General features: G+C 41.4%; 1 protein-coding gene and 1 long non-coding RNA gene across 8 annotated transcripts in view; one reads left to right on the forward strand and one right to left on the reverse strand.

Annotated features, from left to right (window-relative positions):
* Positions 1-11,172, reverse strand: part of PLCH1 (phospholipase C eta 1) — a 223,166-nt gene extending 211,994 nt beyond the window's left edge. For 4 of the 7 annotated variants that reach the window (XM_040480553.1, XM_040480555.1, XM_040480552.1 and 1 more), the window contains exon 1: positions 10,931-11,172. The gene's annotated coding sequence lies outside the window, so the exon portion shown is untranslated. Of the gene's footprint in view, positions 1-10,801; positions 10,882-10,930 lie in introns of those variants that run through there. The other 3 variants (XM_040480558.1, XM_040480557.1, XM_040480551.1) reach the window with 2 other exon arrangements.
* On the forward strand, positions 10,377-12,743 carry LOC121033881 (uncharacterized). Its single transcript, XR_005792170.1, has 3 exons — positions 10,377-10,573; positions 11,434-11,743; positions 12,456-12,743. It is a non-coding gene; the product is annotated as an uncharacterized LOC121033881 (long non-coding RNA).
* The last annotated feature ends 3,714 nt before the right edge of the window (positions 12,744-16,457 follow it).

The raw sequence follows: 16,457 nt of genomic DNA on the forward strand, positions 1-16,457 counted from the left end.
CCCTCTCTCTCTGCCCCTCCCCCGTTCATGCTCTGTCTCTGTCTCAAAAATAAATAAAACGTTAAAAAAAATTTTTTTTAATTAAAAACTTCTGCTCTGTGAAACACAGTGACAAGAGAATGAGAAGACAAGTCACAGACTGGGAGAAAATCTTTGTAAAAGGCACAACTGAAAAAGGACTGTTATCCAAAATATACAAAGAACTCCAAACACAGTAGGAAAATAATCCAATTAAAAATGAGCCAAAAGTCTTCAGAGGCACCTCACTAAAGAAGATATACAGATGATAAATAGGCATATGAAAAGATGTCATTCATCATATATCACCAAGAAATAAAAATTAAAACAATGACGAGGGGCACCTGGGTGGCTCAGTCTGTTAGGCATCCAATTTAACCAGATTTTGGCACAGGTCATTATCCGACACGTTCATGAGATTGAGCACTGTGTTGGGCTCTTTGCTGACAGTGTGGTGCCTGCATGGGATTGGGATTCTCTCTCCGTCACTCTCTCTCTACCTCGCCCCTGCTCGTTCTCTCTCCCAAAATAAATAAATAAACTTAAAAAGATAAATAAAACAATGATGAGATACCACTACACACCTGTTACAGGAGCCAAAATCCAGAACACTGACAACACCAAATGCTGGCAAGGATGTGGAGCATGAAACGTTCATTCACTGTTGGTGGAAATGTAATAGGGTAGAGCCACTTGGGAACAGTTTTGGTGGTTTCCTACAAAACTAAGTATAATCTTACCATACAATTTTGCAATCATGTTCCTTGGTATTTACCCGAAAGAATTAAAAACTTATGTTCACAGAGGCACCTGGGCGTCTCAGTCTTTTAAGCATCCAACTGTTGGTTTCAGCTCAGGTCGTGATCTCACAGTTTGTGGCTTGGAGCCCCACGATGGGCACTATGCTAACAGTGTAGAGCCTGCTTGGGATTCTCGCTCTCTCCCCCTAACTAATTCGTGCTCTCAAAATAAATAAACTTTGAAAAAATTTTGTTAATAAAAACTTATGTTCACAGAAAAACCTGCACATAGATGTTCACAGCTGCTGTATTCATGATTGTCAAAACTTGGAAGCAACCACGATGTCCTTCAGTAAGCGAATGGATAAAGAAACTGTGATACATTCAGACAATGGAATATTATCTAGTGCTAAAAAAAACATGCTGTCAAGCTATGAAAGAAAAAAAAAAAGCATGGAGGAAACCTAAATGCATACTACTGAGCCAATCTGAAAAGGCTACATATTATAGGATTTCAACCATATGACATTCTGAAAAAGTCAAAACTATGGAGACAGTGAAAACATCAGTGGTTGCCAGAAGTTAAAGGGTGAGGGAGAGATAAACAGGCACAAAACAGGATTTTTACAATAGTGAAAATTCTCTGTACAAATCCATAATGATGGGTACAGGTCATTACACACTTGTCCAAACCCACAGAATGTACAACACCGAGTGAACAGTAAGGTAAATCACGTACTTTAGGTGATAATGATGTGTCAGTGTAGGTCTCATCAATCGTAATCAATGTAACCACTCTGGTGGGGAATGTTGATCATGGTAATGTTGATAATGTGGACAGGCAACGCACACGTGGAGGCAGGAAATATATGAGAAATCTCTGTACCTTCCCTCAGTTTTGCTGTGAACTAAAACTGCTCTAGAGAAATAAAAGTTTTTTGGGGTGCCTGGGTGGCTCAGTCGGTTAAGTGTCTGACTTTGGCTCAGAGGGTCATGATCTTGCGGCTCCTGGGTTCGAGCCCCGCTTCCGGCTCTGTGTTGACAACTCAGAGCCTGGGGCCTATTTCAGATTCCGTGTCTCTCTCTCTCACTCTCCGCCGCTGCCCCCCTGCCTGCACTCTGTCTCTCTCTCTCAAAAATAAATAAACATTAAAAAAAAGAAAAAAGAAAAGTTTTTTAACAGAGAATTAAGAAGCTCTATATGTTGATACAGAATGATAAAACACATGGTTATAAGAAAAAAAATGCAAAATCAGGTGGCTGGTGCACTACCACTTTATTTTTAAAAGGAGGGAAAAAGCATCCATATGTATTTGCATGTACAGTTCCCCCCTTATCCACACAAGATAGGTTCCAAAACCCCCAGTGGATGCCTAAAATGGTTGATAGTACCGAGCTTTATACGAACTACGTTTTTTTCCCTATACGTACCTATGATGAAGCTTAATTTATAAATCAGGCACGGTAAGCGATTAACAACTACTAAAGTGTACCAATTACGACAGTGTACCGTAAGGAAAGTTATGTATGTAATAAATGTGGTCTCTCTCGCTCTCAAAACACCCTGTACCTACTCACCCTTCTTGTGATGGTGTGAGATGTCAAAACGCCCGCGAAACGAGAGGAAGCGAGGTGAATGACTTAGTGTTAGGCTGCTACTGACCCTCTGATGATTCGTCAGGAGGATCTTTTGTTCCCAGTTACTGAAACTGCGGAAAGCGAAACCGCAGACAAGGTGGGGACTACTATATATATTGTATACATAATTATACATGTGTGTTGTTCTGAAAAAAAAATACACAAGAAATGAATGATACTGTTGGTCTATTAGAGATATAACTGGATGACTGAGGGACAGAGGTAAGAGAGGATTTTCACTAAATGCCCTTTTAAGTTTTTTAAATTGTTAAGCATGAGAATGTAGGACCTATTCAGCTATTCTTTTCCAGCAAATAAATACACAGCAATAAGAAGAATTTTGTAGACAGATGTACACTTTTTTATTTATTTCACCAAAATGGGATGAGAAACTTAAGAATGTGTTGAGAACTGGTCCTGACTTGAGTTTTTGCTTTTGACTGAAACTTGGACACTAAATAACAGATTTCACATTTCTCTCTTTTGATGAGTGAAAAAAGAAGTTTGTAAACAGTTTGTGTTCACTTTCTTCTAAGACTGTATTTTAATGACTTACCCAGTAAACAGAAAAATACTTCCAATTCGCGACTCATTTAAAACAAAACAAAACAAAACAAAACACTATGGTTCAGAATAAAACACTTGTATACAAGCTTTTTTTTTTTTTTTTCAATTTGAGAAGAAAAGATTCCTCTGACAATCACATTCAGACACTGCTCAGGAAAATAAAAGAATAATCACGTTACAGATTTCTCTATGGGGGAAAGTAATGGGCAGGGGACTTTCTAGCCTTTGCTCCATAAACACACTCCCAGCCTTTAGAGAGGTTCAGCTGCTCAGGAGTGGGAAAGTCTGATTTCCACTGGCCCATGGAGTCTGGCTGCAACCAATAGGTGATGTTTTATGAAAGAAAGAAAACAAATCAAAAAACTTCCCCAGCCCTGTTATAGACATTCAGAAGAGTTTAAGGAAAACTGCTCTTACATTACTGAATGTGAGGGGTGCCTGGGTGGCTCAGTCAGTTAAGTGTCTGACCCTTGATCTCAGCTCAGGTCTTGATCTCAGGGTTGTGAGTTCAAGCCCCATCTCTTTTTTTTTTTTTTTAATTTTTTTTCAACGTTTATTTATTTTTGGAACAGAGAGAGACAGAGCATGAACGGGGGAGGGGCAGAGAGAGAGGGAGACACAGAATCAGAAACAGGCTCCAGTCTCCAAGCCATCAGCCCAGAGCCTGACGCGGGGCTCGAACTCACGGACCGCAAGATCGTGACCTGGCTGAAGTCGGACGCTTAACCGACTGCGCCACCCAGGCGCCCCTCAAGCCCCATCTCTTAACAAAAGCAAAACAAAACAAAAAACTAAATGTGAAAAAACAATTACTAAATGTAAACTTTGGTGAGAGTTAAAAAGCTAGTAAGAAAGAATACAAATCAAAACCCCAAAGAGGTATCACCTCACACCTGTCAGAATGGCGAAAATCAAAAACATAAGAAACAACAAATATTGGTGAGGATGTGGAGAAAAAGGAATCCTTGTGCACTGTTGGTGAGAATGCACACTGGTGCAGCCACTGTGGAAAACAGATGGAGGTTCCTCAAAAAATTACAAAGAGAATTACCCTATGATCCAGTAATTCCACTATTGGGTATTTACCCAAAGAATATGAAAATACTAATTAAAAAAGATATATGCACCCCTATGTTTAGCACATTATTTACAATAGCCAAGATATGGAAGCAACCCAAGTGTCCACCCATAGATGAATGGATAAAGAAGAGGCGCTATAGATAGAGAATAGAATAATATTCAGCCATAATAAAGAATGAAATCTTGCCATTTGTAACAACAAGGATGGACCTAGAGGGTAAAATGCTAAGTGAAAAAAGTCAAAGAAACCCAAATACCATATGATTCCACTCATGTGTAGAATTTAAGAAACAAAACAAATGAACAAAGAAAAATGACAAACTAAAAAATAGTCTCTTAAGTGTAGAGAACTGATGGTTACCATAGAGGAGGCGGGATGGGGGATGGATGAAATAGGTGAAGGAGAGTAAGAGGACACTTACCATGATGAGCACTGAGTAATGTATTGAATTGTTGAATCACTACATTATACACCTGCAACTAATATAACTCTATACATTAATTATGCTGGAATTACTTCCCAGTCTCCTACTTTTACCACTTAGGAGTCAGGATGTGATTACTTATTCAGTTCTTTATTATTCAAACCCAAGCATTCTTTTTATTTTTTACTTTAATTTTATGTATTGAATTTAAGCTTCAAAATTCAAAAGGCACAAAAGGGTATAAAATGAATAGTTTACCTCGTATCTGTCTCTCAGCAACCAACATTATTAGTTTCTTGTATATTCTTTCAGATATATTCTATATGCATACAAGGAAAGCTTACCTTTTTTTTTCTCAACCTTCCCTTTTCTTCTCTTTTACATAAATGGCTACATGGAACCATGTCTTTAAATTGAAATAAAACTCAAAAAATCTTTACATAATCTTAACTCCTTATATGAACACATTACTCCTGTCTATAAAGAAATCTCTTTTAAAAAGACAAATTTCTTTTCAACATCTCCCATATCATTCAAAGTTAAGAGAGAGTTGTTTGGAAGAAAGAAAAAAAAAAACGGGTGAGATCTAAAAAACTAAACTGCATACAATTACACAACAAATCAACTCACTGAATTTCTGGTCCAGGATTCTGATTGATCCCTGAAAAAAACTATAGATCTTCAAAGTTCCCACCAAGGGTAGTTTTGCAGAGGCAACATTAACACTCCATGGAAACCTGTTCCGGGGTCCAAAGGCCCCTTCGATGAAATTCAAGAGGGAGAGAAGAGGGAGGTAGAAGCTAAATTCGAATGTTTGGTTCTTGTGGATTAGCAACAAGGAAGTGAAGGCAGATGAAAAGAAGCCAGGATTGCCTCAGATCAGTTAATCAGTAACACATATGCTAGCACTAGATCCTTCTGCCTTTTAGCGGGAATTGATAATTCATGGGCACCTGAATGTCTGGACAAGTGTGTAAGTCCCTTGTTAAGTTAAGAAGAACCAGCCACAGAGAAAAGAGGCTGCTAGTAGGGTAAGCCACAGATACTCAAGAAGAGGGAAACCTTGGAACCTGCCGGGGTCCTTCCTGTGTAGTACCCAAAGCCAAGACTGATTTCCAAAGTGGAGTCCAGCATCCATTTTCTGAAACCCTCAAACTTCTCTTCCCTGCTAGAGTCAGACATAGGGAGTAAGAAGGGCCAGGAGAGAGGTGTGCTTTTAAAGCATGGTTTGCTACTAAGAACACTAGACCAAATGTCTGCCAGCAATGTCAAGGTTCAACGCAGCTCAGCTGTGTTAAGTGCAGACATTCGTAAGCTTCAGTTTCTGCGTGGGTAAACCAGCCCAGTCCAATCCAGTTTCAATTTCTCAACAACAAAGCAGAGCTGTTTTAGGGGCACCAAAACTCCAGCTTGTTTAGAAATTTTCCGCAACTGGACCACCTGGGTGGCTCACTTGGTTAAACAGCCACTCTTAATTTCAGTTCAGGTCATGATCTCACAGTTCATGAGATCAAGCCCCGTGTCAGGCTCTGCACTGACAGCCTGGAGCCTTCTTGAGTTTCTCTCTCTCCCTCTCTCTCTGCCCTTCCCCAACTTGCACACACACACCCTCCCTCTCTGTCTCTCAAAATAAATAATCTTTAAAAGAAAAAAAGAAATTTTCAGCAACTATCCAAGATAGTTATTATCCAAGTTAGCCATTATCCAAGATAATTCTGATCTCCAATTGGAAAAGCATTACAGGAAGATACCCACTGGTTCATTCCAGCAATGTCTCTCACTACTATTTCAAGAAAATAAGTGGGCAAAGGTTACAGAAGATAAAACTAATATTTAAGTCTTAGGATGCCAGAAAACACACATTAAAACCATGAGGGGTCCTCTTAGACCCGCTGCAATTTGACAACAATCCAGAAGTGATAAATAAGTGAGCCCCTTTGATGTAGAAAAGCCCCTGCAGAAGAGAAGCTAAACACCACTCACTTCTAAACAAATAGCCAACACAGTTTACAAACAGTCGTGAGTGTTTTTCTGGAACCAGGGCTGAATTTATAACCTCCTAAACTCCACATAGGGAATGTAGCTTCTTCACTCACCAAACAGCTGATTAGAAACGTTTCTACCTGCCTGTACTTTGGAAAGAAGAGTTCGAAAAGAAAACCAACCCAGTATTTTTCATAAACTTAGTCTTTGTTTCCCAAGTGGCAACATGATCTGATAGAACACATAGGGTGCAAGACCCAGGCTCCAATCCCAAGTCTGTTCCATGCTGGCTTAGATCTTGGGCAAGAAATGAACCTCTCTGAGCCTCATCAGGGACATGAGAGAATTCCTGCCTCCTGATTATTGTGGGCTTTGAAGAGACACACGGTAAATGTCGAGCCACGTGGTCAGAACACATTAGTATGCATTTTCTCCTCTTCTTGCAGAACACCTTCAAATTTTTACTAAATAAGCAGAAAAACTGTTTCCCATTACATTAAATCATAATGATGCCAGAATTCCTCAGACTAAAATAGATAATAATTGAAAAAGCTCTTCTGCATATATGCAAACCATGTGTTCGTATGATATACACATGTGTATAACCAAATATATACTCAAAAGGTGCTCACTGTCAATTCTACTCAGTGAAATTAAATCACAGGACATTGCCGTTTATCATTTTATGTCTACAGCTATAGTAACTTCAAGTCTAGAGCAAGGATTTCATATGTGCCTGACCTTGATTTCCTGGAAATAGCAGAATCATTAAAAATCAGAAACTTGGCATCTTCATCCCAATTCTGCCATTTATTAGCCATGTGATTTTAAGAAAATCATTTAGCAACCTTGGGCCCTGGTTTCCTGACTTACATAGTGAACATGATAGATTCATCTTTTTCTGCTCTGTAATTTTATGACTAAAATGAGGCACAGGTGCTTAGCTTAGTGCATCCAAAATGCAGTCGGTGAGAATGTTTTTAACTTTGCTATAAAAGTTCTCCTGGTTGTCCCCTCTGCACCCACCCTGTCCTCTTCTACTTTGAAGCACAGAAAACAGAGGCCCTGATGATAATAACACAAAGCTGTGTAAACTTCTTCATGGGCCCTTAAAACGCACTTCTAATTCGGTACACCCTACCACAGCAGTACTGAATTTCTCCTTAAACAAAAATGGTCACGGGTGTCAAAGAGATGTGAGTGAGTGTCCACTGAACTGTGTCTAAATGATTTTCCTTGTGAGGAAAGCCAGCCTGGAATAAGCCCCTACTAGTGAGAAGAGAAAACATGCTTCCCAGGCTGAGGAGGCATTGTTCAAAGTAATGAGTTCTGCACCACTTGGTCCACACTTCACAGCAGAGTCTGATTTTCATAGACAAAGAGCAATAACCAAATGGAGATGCTCTTCAGCAAGATTTTCTGAGCTGATTATTGTTATTAAACTCATGAGGTGGTGGAAAGAAAAAAAAAAGGAGACTACAGTCTCCCTAACCTGCTACATTCTCCAAAAGAGGAAGGTTTGTCAACCTTGGTCAGTATTATGCCAGGGGGTTGTCTGTCATAGCTATAATGGATTTCGAGTCTAAACTCACTACAAATGCCTAGAATTATTCCAGCTCAAAAGTCTAAATGTTTAAATGCTCTACTGTATTCCTTTTATCCTTCTATCATAATTTTATCTTTTTTTTTTTTTTTTTTTTTTTTGCCCAGAGAAATAACAGTCATGATCCTTGAAGCATGCAGACCAACACTATTCTTAGAAGGGAGCTGCAGGAGGTTTATTATGTCATGAAACATGGAGCCAGAACAAAGGACTACTGAATCACTCACCTTATCTTCATCTAAGAAACCTGAGAATTACAGGGTTTCCCTGTTCCTCTCAAACTCAGCACTGCACTTGTGAAGACAGCAAGTTGCAGGGCCCAGTCTATACTACAAAAATGTAAAAAAAAAAAAAAAAAAAAAAAAAAAACAGATGCACACAATGCTTCTCACAATATACTTATCTAAAATACTCAGAAACAATGTTCAGGATTATTTTAAATCAAAGTTTAAACATTTGTTTCTGAATCTAGACATATGACTGCTCAGCACTAAATCAACTGTTCTCCCTAAGAGTACTGTAAGTATTTACTCTGAAAACCTGAAACAGCATTAGAATTATTTCAGAACTCAACTCTGAGTTTATCGAAGGCAGGAATATAGATTGATTTATATGCCTTATATACAGTTTTCAATAAATATTTGTTGACTAAATGAATAAATCTCATTTAATCAAGAGTTTTCCCAGTATATTACATTAGGGCACCTTAACACAAAGCACCAATATTCTATTTTTATAATTCTATCCTTGTAATTATTTAGAAGACTGATTCTAAAAATAAGTTCAACTGATATTGATGATGTAAGAAAATGTATCAAACAGAAGCAGTAACTTTAACAGCTTTTATGCCGAATATGGTGCAGCAATAAATCTTGGCTCTGCCCATCAACCTTCCCTCCCTTTGTCTCCTTCCCAATGCCTGTCCCCAGCCTTCCCCCAAGCACTTGCAATCTCATTATCCCATGATCTGCTAAACTGCAGTTCACCTCCTGGAACCAGCAGAAACACATGTCACTGAGAATTATGGAACTGGAGCCAGTTACAAACCACCAAATAGGGTCACACAGTATCTGAACCTGAAAATTAAGAGTGTTTCTATTTTTTTTTAATTATGAGAAAAGGGGAAAAAACTTAATTGGACAGTTTTGAACATTTGAGCTAGATGGATTGCATAATGTCTAGGCATTTATAATGAATGGGATGGGAGAGATAACTTTAACAGCATGTTATTTGCTAATCAGCTGAAAAGTAATATTATGTTGACTTCATTTGCTGATGGTGGAAGGATATTGTCTGAAAACTTCTACCACTAATAAACATTTGCTACTCTTGAAGGCAAATTGTTTAAAAGTAGGATACAGCAAGACCATACCCCTAGTTCTTCATCTAAAGTATTTTTATGCCACACTTTATTCAGAAAGAGTTACTCCATTTTTAACTTTTACTATTTTAATTTTAACCAATATTTATTTAATAACAACTAGACATATTAATCCTGCAGCCTAGAAAAATGATCAACAAGATTCAGTTCCTTAAGATGTGTACCCTTGCCAAACGCTAACCTGTGTGTAAATAAATGGGATTTCCTAAAAGGGATAGAAGCTGTGGAGACTCACAATTTCAAGAAAAGGAAAAGGACATTGTTAATGGGAAGCTTGAGAAATCTGACTGGTTCCCAGTAAGGCTTCTGGAAACATTCCCCGCAGAAGATTAACCTCAGAAGTGAACAAAACTGAGGGGCAACTGGAAAAACAATCACCCCTTCTGGGAAAGCTTTTGTTTCTTTTCAGTGGCATTTTACTTCGGTCCATTTTGGAGCTCATCTCCTTCTCATAAACATGCCATAAGGAGGACACAGGTGCTCGGGTTTGCACACACTGCACTAACCACCTGCGCAAAGGAGGCCCAAGTCTGTAACCTTACTGCTCAAGAGCAAGGGTCTGATTGAATTTTTTAATGCCTCACCACCAAGGAAATATATTTTATTTAGTGGGGGTAACAGTTCAGTTACTGCCCCAATGATCAAAATGGTAATGCGAAACGGCGGGGAGGTGGGGGACAGTCTTCTATTTCAGTTTAGTTGGTTATTGTTTTAATGCTGAACTGCTAGCGTAAAAATGAGATCATAAACTCATTCCGAGTTACAAACAAAGAAAAGGAAGAGGAGAGAGGGGGCCGCAGACGCCCAACAGGGGACTGGGCTTAGGGGCGAGCCTGGTGGCATCTCGGACTCGCGGCGCCGTCGCCATGGGAACCCCGCGCAGGCGCAGAGAGCGACGCCGCGCAGCCGAGACTTGCCTCCACCTCCCCGCGCGGCGTCGCTCCGGTGCCCTCGTTTATTCCAGGAAAGGGTAATGGAGTAAATCCTCCTCGCGCTGAGTGTACTCGGCCTTCTCCGGAAGGGTCCTGAGTGGGGTCACCGAGCACAGGAAGAGTCGTGAGACTCCCCACGAATAATAGCGTACTTTTCCTTTCTGGGAAACGCGGACCTGCTTTCTCCGCGCTGTCGGGAGGTCAGAGTACGGTTCTGGGGACCCCGCGTGTGAGTGAAGCATCCTGCAGCAAAGCTTCGCCCTCCAACGGACGAAACCCCATCCACCGCCACGGGCGACTCGACAAGTCATTTCTGGCGCGGGCACACGCACACCCACGTCTTCTGAATTACGCCCCCCAACCAACCCCCTCCAGGACTAGCCGTGGTCCAGTTCGCGCTGGGGGTTTGGGGGATCCCCACGCACAATACTCACACAGCCCCTTAAAGAGCGCGTCCCGGCCGGGACTGGGAAGAGGAACTTGAGCCACCTGCTCATTTGCACACCTGGTCTGGTGTACCAGTCCTCGTTCTCTTTCCGCCTAGCTCCCCCCAAAGCACTGACCTGCTCAACTTTGAGTGTACGGCAGTTGAAGGATTCCTGGGAGTCCTTGGCACAGGAGCAACCTCCAAAGTGCTGGGGTGGTGAATTGTGGGCCCCTGTGACTTTCAACTCCAAAACCCCGTCGAGGGACGGAAAAGCCCCCCAGAAGCGCACTTCTCCCCACCAGCCAACAGAAAACCCTGAGACGCGCAGGGGAGAGCGGGGCGCCGCCGCCACAACCTGCTTTCTCATTCAAATCCTTACGCTAACACTGGAGCCCCCTCCCTCCCGGCCCCGCAGCTCCTGAGGAAATCAGGAACTGGAGCTGGAGAGAGCGGACTGGAGCTCCCACCTCCTCCAAGGGCCCCAGCCGGCCGGGGGTAAGGGGTCGAGAGCTGGACCTGGACCGCCCCCCACCCCCGGGCGCATGCGCCCTTACGGGGCTCTCAGGGGGCAAAAGCCAGAAGCACTGGGAATAAAGTCTTTTTTTTTTTTTTTTTTTTTTTTTTTTTTTTTACCCGTAGGTTTCAAAGTTTCCCAAACCCAGGGACAACTCCTGGATTCTCAGTTTGGGGCTGTGTTCCCAAGAGCCTCGGTGGTTGTAGGATAAAGGAGTTTCGAGAAACGAAGTTGGAAGCGAGGAAACAGAATGGGAACGGTTTGCAGCTTGCACCAAAGTAAAAAAGTGTCAGAACCACACCTTAAAAGAAAATCCCAAACCACCCATCTTATGTCACCTTCTCTTACCATTCTAAGAAAATAGCATTTAGTATGCTGTTATAACCAAGGAAATCTGCCTTGAGTAAAGTGCAACTAAGACGAGGAAGAGGGAGTGTAGGTAACCCTCTGCCTTTATTCCCCCCACCTCCCACCGTCAGTTCTTCCAGATGTTTCTCCTAAACGTTAACGGGACAGTTATTCAATCGATCAGTTTAGTGCCTGGCAGACTCCAGCGGCCACCCGGCAGTAAGAGCTTGGCCAGGGCGGAGGAAAGCTTGCACACAGTAGGTACTCAAATAGTGATGCAAATGATGAAATCTACTGAGTGCAAAGACAGGTGATTGACTCGGTTGGTGCGGCTGCTGGAACGCTGACTACCGCTAGCCTCGGCAGTCACGGGGTGATCCGGTCTCAGGATTCCAGGATTTGCATTTATCAGCCTTCATTCAACCTGCCCTATTGTTAGTTCAAAGCCTGGCTGGGAGGGACTTCTAGACTCTGCTCCTCACTCACCTTCAGTTTAAAATTCTCCACCAATAAGAAGGTCCTAGAAAAGCTGGCAGCATAGGGTTGGCAGGGATTTTCTGGGCTTAGTGACAACATAAACTAAAGTCATTTTCTTTTTCATGCGTGAATTTGCTCAGGAAGTTACAACTGAGTGCTCGAGCTTGGAGAGAAGGGCCGGGCTGCCTGTCCGCTTTGACGGACAGTTAGTGTCGGGGGTGGTAGCACCGTGACCTCTCAGCGCAAGATCTAGGGTTTCACCTTTTCATCCCACTTAGCCGATACCATAGAAACAACCCATTTGTATTATTCAATTCAACAGAGGCAATTACAATGTCACAGCAAAGCACCATGGGCATGAAGAAACTTTATCCTGAAAGCAATCTTGGACTCTCAAAAAAAAAAAAAAAAAAGCCACCGGAATAGTCATTTGAATTTCTTCATTTGAATTTCTTCATGCCAGGCTACCAGGGAAAATGCAATTTGGAAAAACACATATAAGGTCGTTTGGCTCCAAAGAAAGAAACCTCCCAATTTTTTAAATATGTCCATACAAAAATCCTCAATTTATAAGAAATTAAACAGGTAAGGTAACTCTTCTAACCCCAAACTGCTTCTTGTTTTGCATGCAAACATGTGCTGTTTAGAGATTTGTTTTGCTGGTAATCTCCATGGTGAACAGGAAGTCCAAAAAGAGAGAATGAGAGACGCGCACACACACACCAAGACAACCCTTCACACAACCATGGAAGTTATCCACTCCAAACCTCCTGTGTTTGTCTTTCTCATACCTGAAAACCCACAGATGGGTGTTAAAATAAGCTCAGACACCAAGTTTCAAAACAAGAGCATTTGTTTGTGATGCAGTCTTTATTTTGAAAGTTTTAATTTCCATAATTTCAAGAACTTCAAATTTCTTTATGCAATGTTTCAAACCTACTAAAATCAAGGCAAATACCCATATAATACTCCTGCTCCTTTACACCTTTTTTTTAAATAAAGCATTACAGATACAGCTAAAACCCCATTTCCTGGCCCTCCTCCCTCCCATTGTGTGAATCATACTTAATCATGGTTTTAAGTGTTTAGGACATATGGATATATCCATAAATCTTTTAATGTAGCTTTTCCCTGTGAGTCCTTTTTTTTTTTTTTTTAACACCATTAATCAGAAAAATCACTAACTAAAACCAAGAAAATATTGTTACATTTGCTAAGTGTTTAGAAGCCAGACAGAACTAATTTTCCCTGCTGGTGACAGGGGGAATGATAACAAAGGGATTAGACAGTGGGTAGTAAACAGCCTCTCTAGGTTACACAAACCCTTCCATGGTTACAGAATGGTCAATAGAAAAACAAAACAAATACTACCCCCTTCCTTCACTGGGTACAAGAGAATTGGGGGAAAAAATGGGATCTAGATTAACACTTCTTTGGGCGGGTAAAACAAAAGTCCTATCTAAGTAATACCTTTTTTGCATGGTCTCTTGGTCACCTAAACACTAATCTTTTAGTGTGGATTTACCCCTTTTCCAAATATAAGGGCTTCTGCTGGTAGCTCAATTCAAGGTTGAAATCAATCCCGCTGAAAAGTCCGGAGTTGAATCTTCCTTGCTTCCCCATACACGGGGACCTCCATCTGTACTGCAAGTTCAGCCAAGCCCTTTACAGCAGTCCTTTGACTTAACCTCCTCTGTGCAGTAAAAGGGCTATGAAAGCACCGATTTTTCTTAAATGCCATTTACTGGTGAAAGACATCCTTCCCCACCCCCACTCTCCTCTGGCTTCCAGAGCGATGACTCTCATTAATTATACTGGCACAGCACTGTCTGGCCTCCCTTCTAAATAGCTGCCAGATTTCTACATATCACCTCTGCCTTGATACAGAATGTGCACTGACAACAGGATCACAGAAAATCCTGTAAAAGGTGCCTGATGGCTGGTAAGATGATTGATGTGCTTTGAGGTGGGCCTGCTGTGCTGTGCCGCGCATCATAAAGGGTTTCTTAGAAAACTGCACTAGGAATCTCTATGTTGGAAGTAGATATTTCTAGCTGTACAAAAAGGGTGGCTTTCAGTTGCAAAAATAGGCATATTTAAGATACTCGAATTTAATCAGCAATAATCTGCAAGTTATATCCATAAGGCAAGAAAGTGAAGGAGATGAATATTATCCCTATTTTAACCAATGAACCAAAAAGTCACAAGAATAACCAAAGAGTTTGACAATTACCAAGGAGGAGTTATATCTCTCCCAACACATTTCTTGAGTACTTGCCATGTACCAGGCACTGTGCTAGATGGTAATTCTTAGCTGGAATTCAGATAGTACTCCTAAAGTACAGATCAGTAGCTCTCCTAACGGCCCTACTTTTAAATACAAATAACAAAACCACAACTCAAAGTAGCTTGAGTAAAATAGCCAGTGTAGTGAGTCCCACCTTACAAAAGAGGCAAGGATAAAGGCTTCAGGAATCACTGGATCCAGGAAATCAGAATTCATCATTTCTTTCTTATATTCGCACTTTTGATCCTCCTTTTCTCTCCCTGCTTTTCTCAATGTTTCTTTGTTTAATGTTTGTTTATTTTTGAGAGAGAGAGAGAGAGAGAGAGAGAGAGAGAGAGAGAGAGAGAGCACGAATGGGGAAGGGACAGAGAGAGAGGGAGACACAGAATCTGAAGCAGGCTCCAGGCTCTGAGCTGTCAGCACAGAGCCTGACGTGGGGCTCGAACCCACGAACCGTGAGATCATGACCTGAGGCAAAGTCGGATGCTTAACCAACTGACCCACCCAGGCACCCCTCAACGTTTCAACCTTACTCTTTCCTATTACATAGGAGCTTCCTCTATAGGCCAGTGGGTAGAGAAAGCATTACCAGAGACAGCTCCAGGTCTCAATCATCTCAGCTAGTGTTCCCAGGGTAAAGAGAGGATTTTTTTTTTTGCTTTTACTATCTGTAAATAAGATTGTAAGAAAGTGGGGTGCCTAGGTGGCTCAATCAGTTGAGTGTCTTTTCAGCTCAGGTCATGATCTCACGGATCCTGAGACAGGCTCTGCACTGTCAGCACAGGATTCTCCGTCTCCCTCTCTCTCTGCCCCTCCCTGCCGCACACATACTCTGTCAATTAAAAAAAAGAAAGAAAGAAAAAAGAAAAGATTGTAGGCAACGATCCTAATTGACCTGGTTCAGGTCACGTGTCCATCCATAGGTCAATTAATGTGGTCAACAACAAGTAGAGTGTATATATAGCCAGTTTCTGATTATAAACCCACCCCTACAGCCAGGAGTTGGGGTACCTTGAGTAGCAGCCCCACCAGAACTATGTGGAGTCAGGAGGATTTGTCCCCCATAGGAAGGGGGCTGTTCTTTCCAAATGAGGGTAGGAATGGATTCTGACAGGTAAAAAGAGCAAGGGTCCCCTACTGTGTCACCTCCTGAATCTGCCACCAAAGATAGCCGTAAACACCTTTGATAGATTCCTATGTGTATGACAGACATTAAAAAAAAATGAGTAAAGAAACTTACTGTGTCCATTAGGAGGAACTGAGGGGACGGGCAGTATAAATGCCACCAATCTTTCCCTCCCTAGCTACAGAAGCATATATCCCCACATGAAGCATATATCCCCACATGAAGCACATATCCCCACATGAAGCATATATCCCCATATGAAGCATATACCCCCACATGAAGCATATATCCCCATTTGCTAAGCTGAAAAAGGAGAGAAAGGAACATAAATAAGCAAGATGGCTGACCTTGAGAAGAGTGGCTTTGTATTTGTGCTTTTCACTTTTTATCACAGAAATTTTCATACATACACAAAAGTAGAATAGTACAATGAAGCCCTACATGTTGGTCACCCAACTCTCAATAGTTATTAATATTATGAAAATCTTTTATCTATTCAAGAATGTGACGGATTCACTGAATACTTAGTTTCATAAATTAACACATTTTTCCCTGTTGTGATCTTGGTTAATGGAAGGAATGCATGCCTACAAAATAACTATATTAAATAAGACTACTACATGTGAAGCTCTTAGCAAAATGCCTAGCACAAAATAACCTCTCAAAAATCTCAATTATTGGTGTGCCTGGGTGGCTTAGCCGGTTAAGCATCCAACTCTTGGTTTCTGCTCAGGTCATGATCTCATGGTTTGTGAGTTCAAGCCCCACGCTGGGCTCTGTTGCTGAAGGTGCAGAGCCTGCTTAGGATTCTCTCTCTCTGCCCTTCCCTTGCTCATGCTCTCTCTCTCTCAAAATAAATAAACAGTCTTTAAAAAAAAGTCAATTTTTTAGGGGTGCCTGCCTGGCTCAGT

The sequence above is a fragment of the Herpailurus yagouaroundi genome, unplaced genomic scaffold (genome assembly GCF_014898765.1).
Source record: "Herpailurus yagouaroundi ecotype Mexico unplaced genomic scaffold, PumYag 159, whole genome shotgun sequence".
In the NCBI taxonomy this organism is placed as follows: domain Eukaryota; kingdom Metazoa; phylum Chordata; class Mammalia; order Carnivora; family Felidae; genus Herpailurus; species Herpailurus yagouaroundi.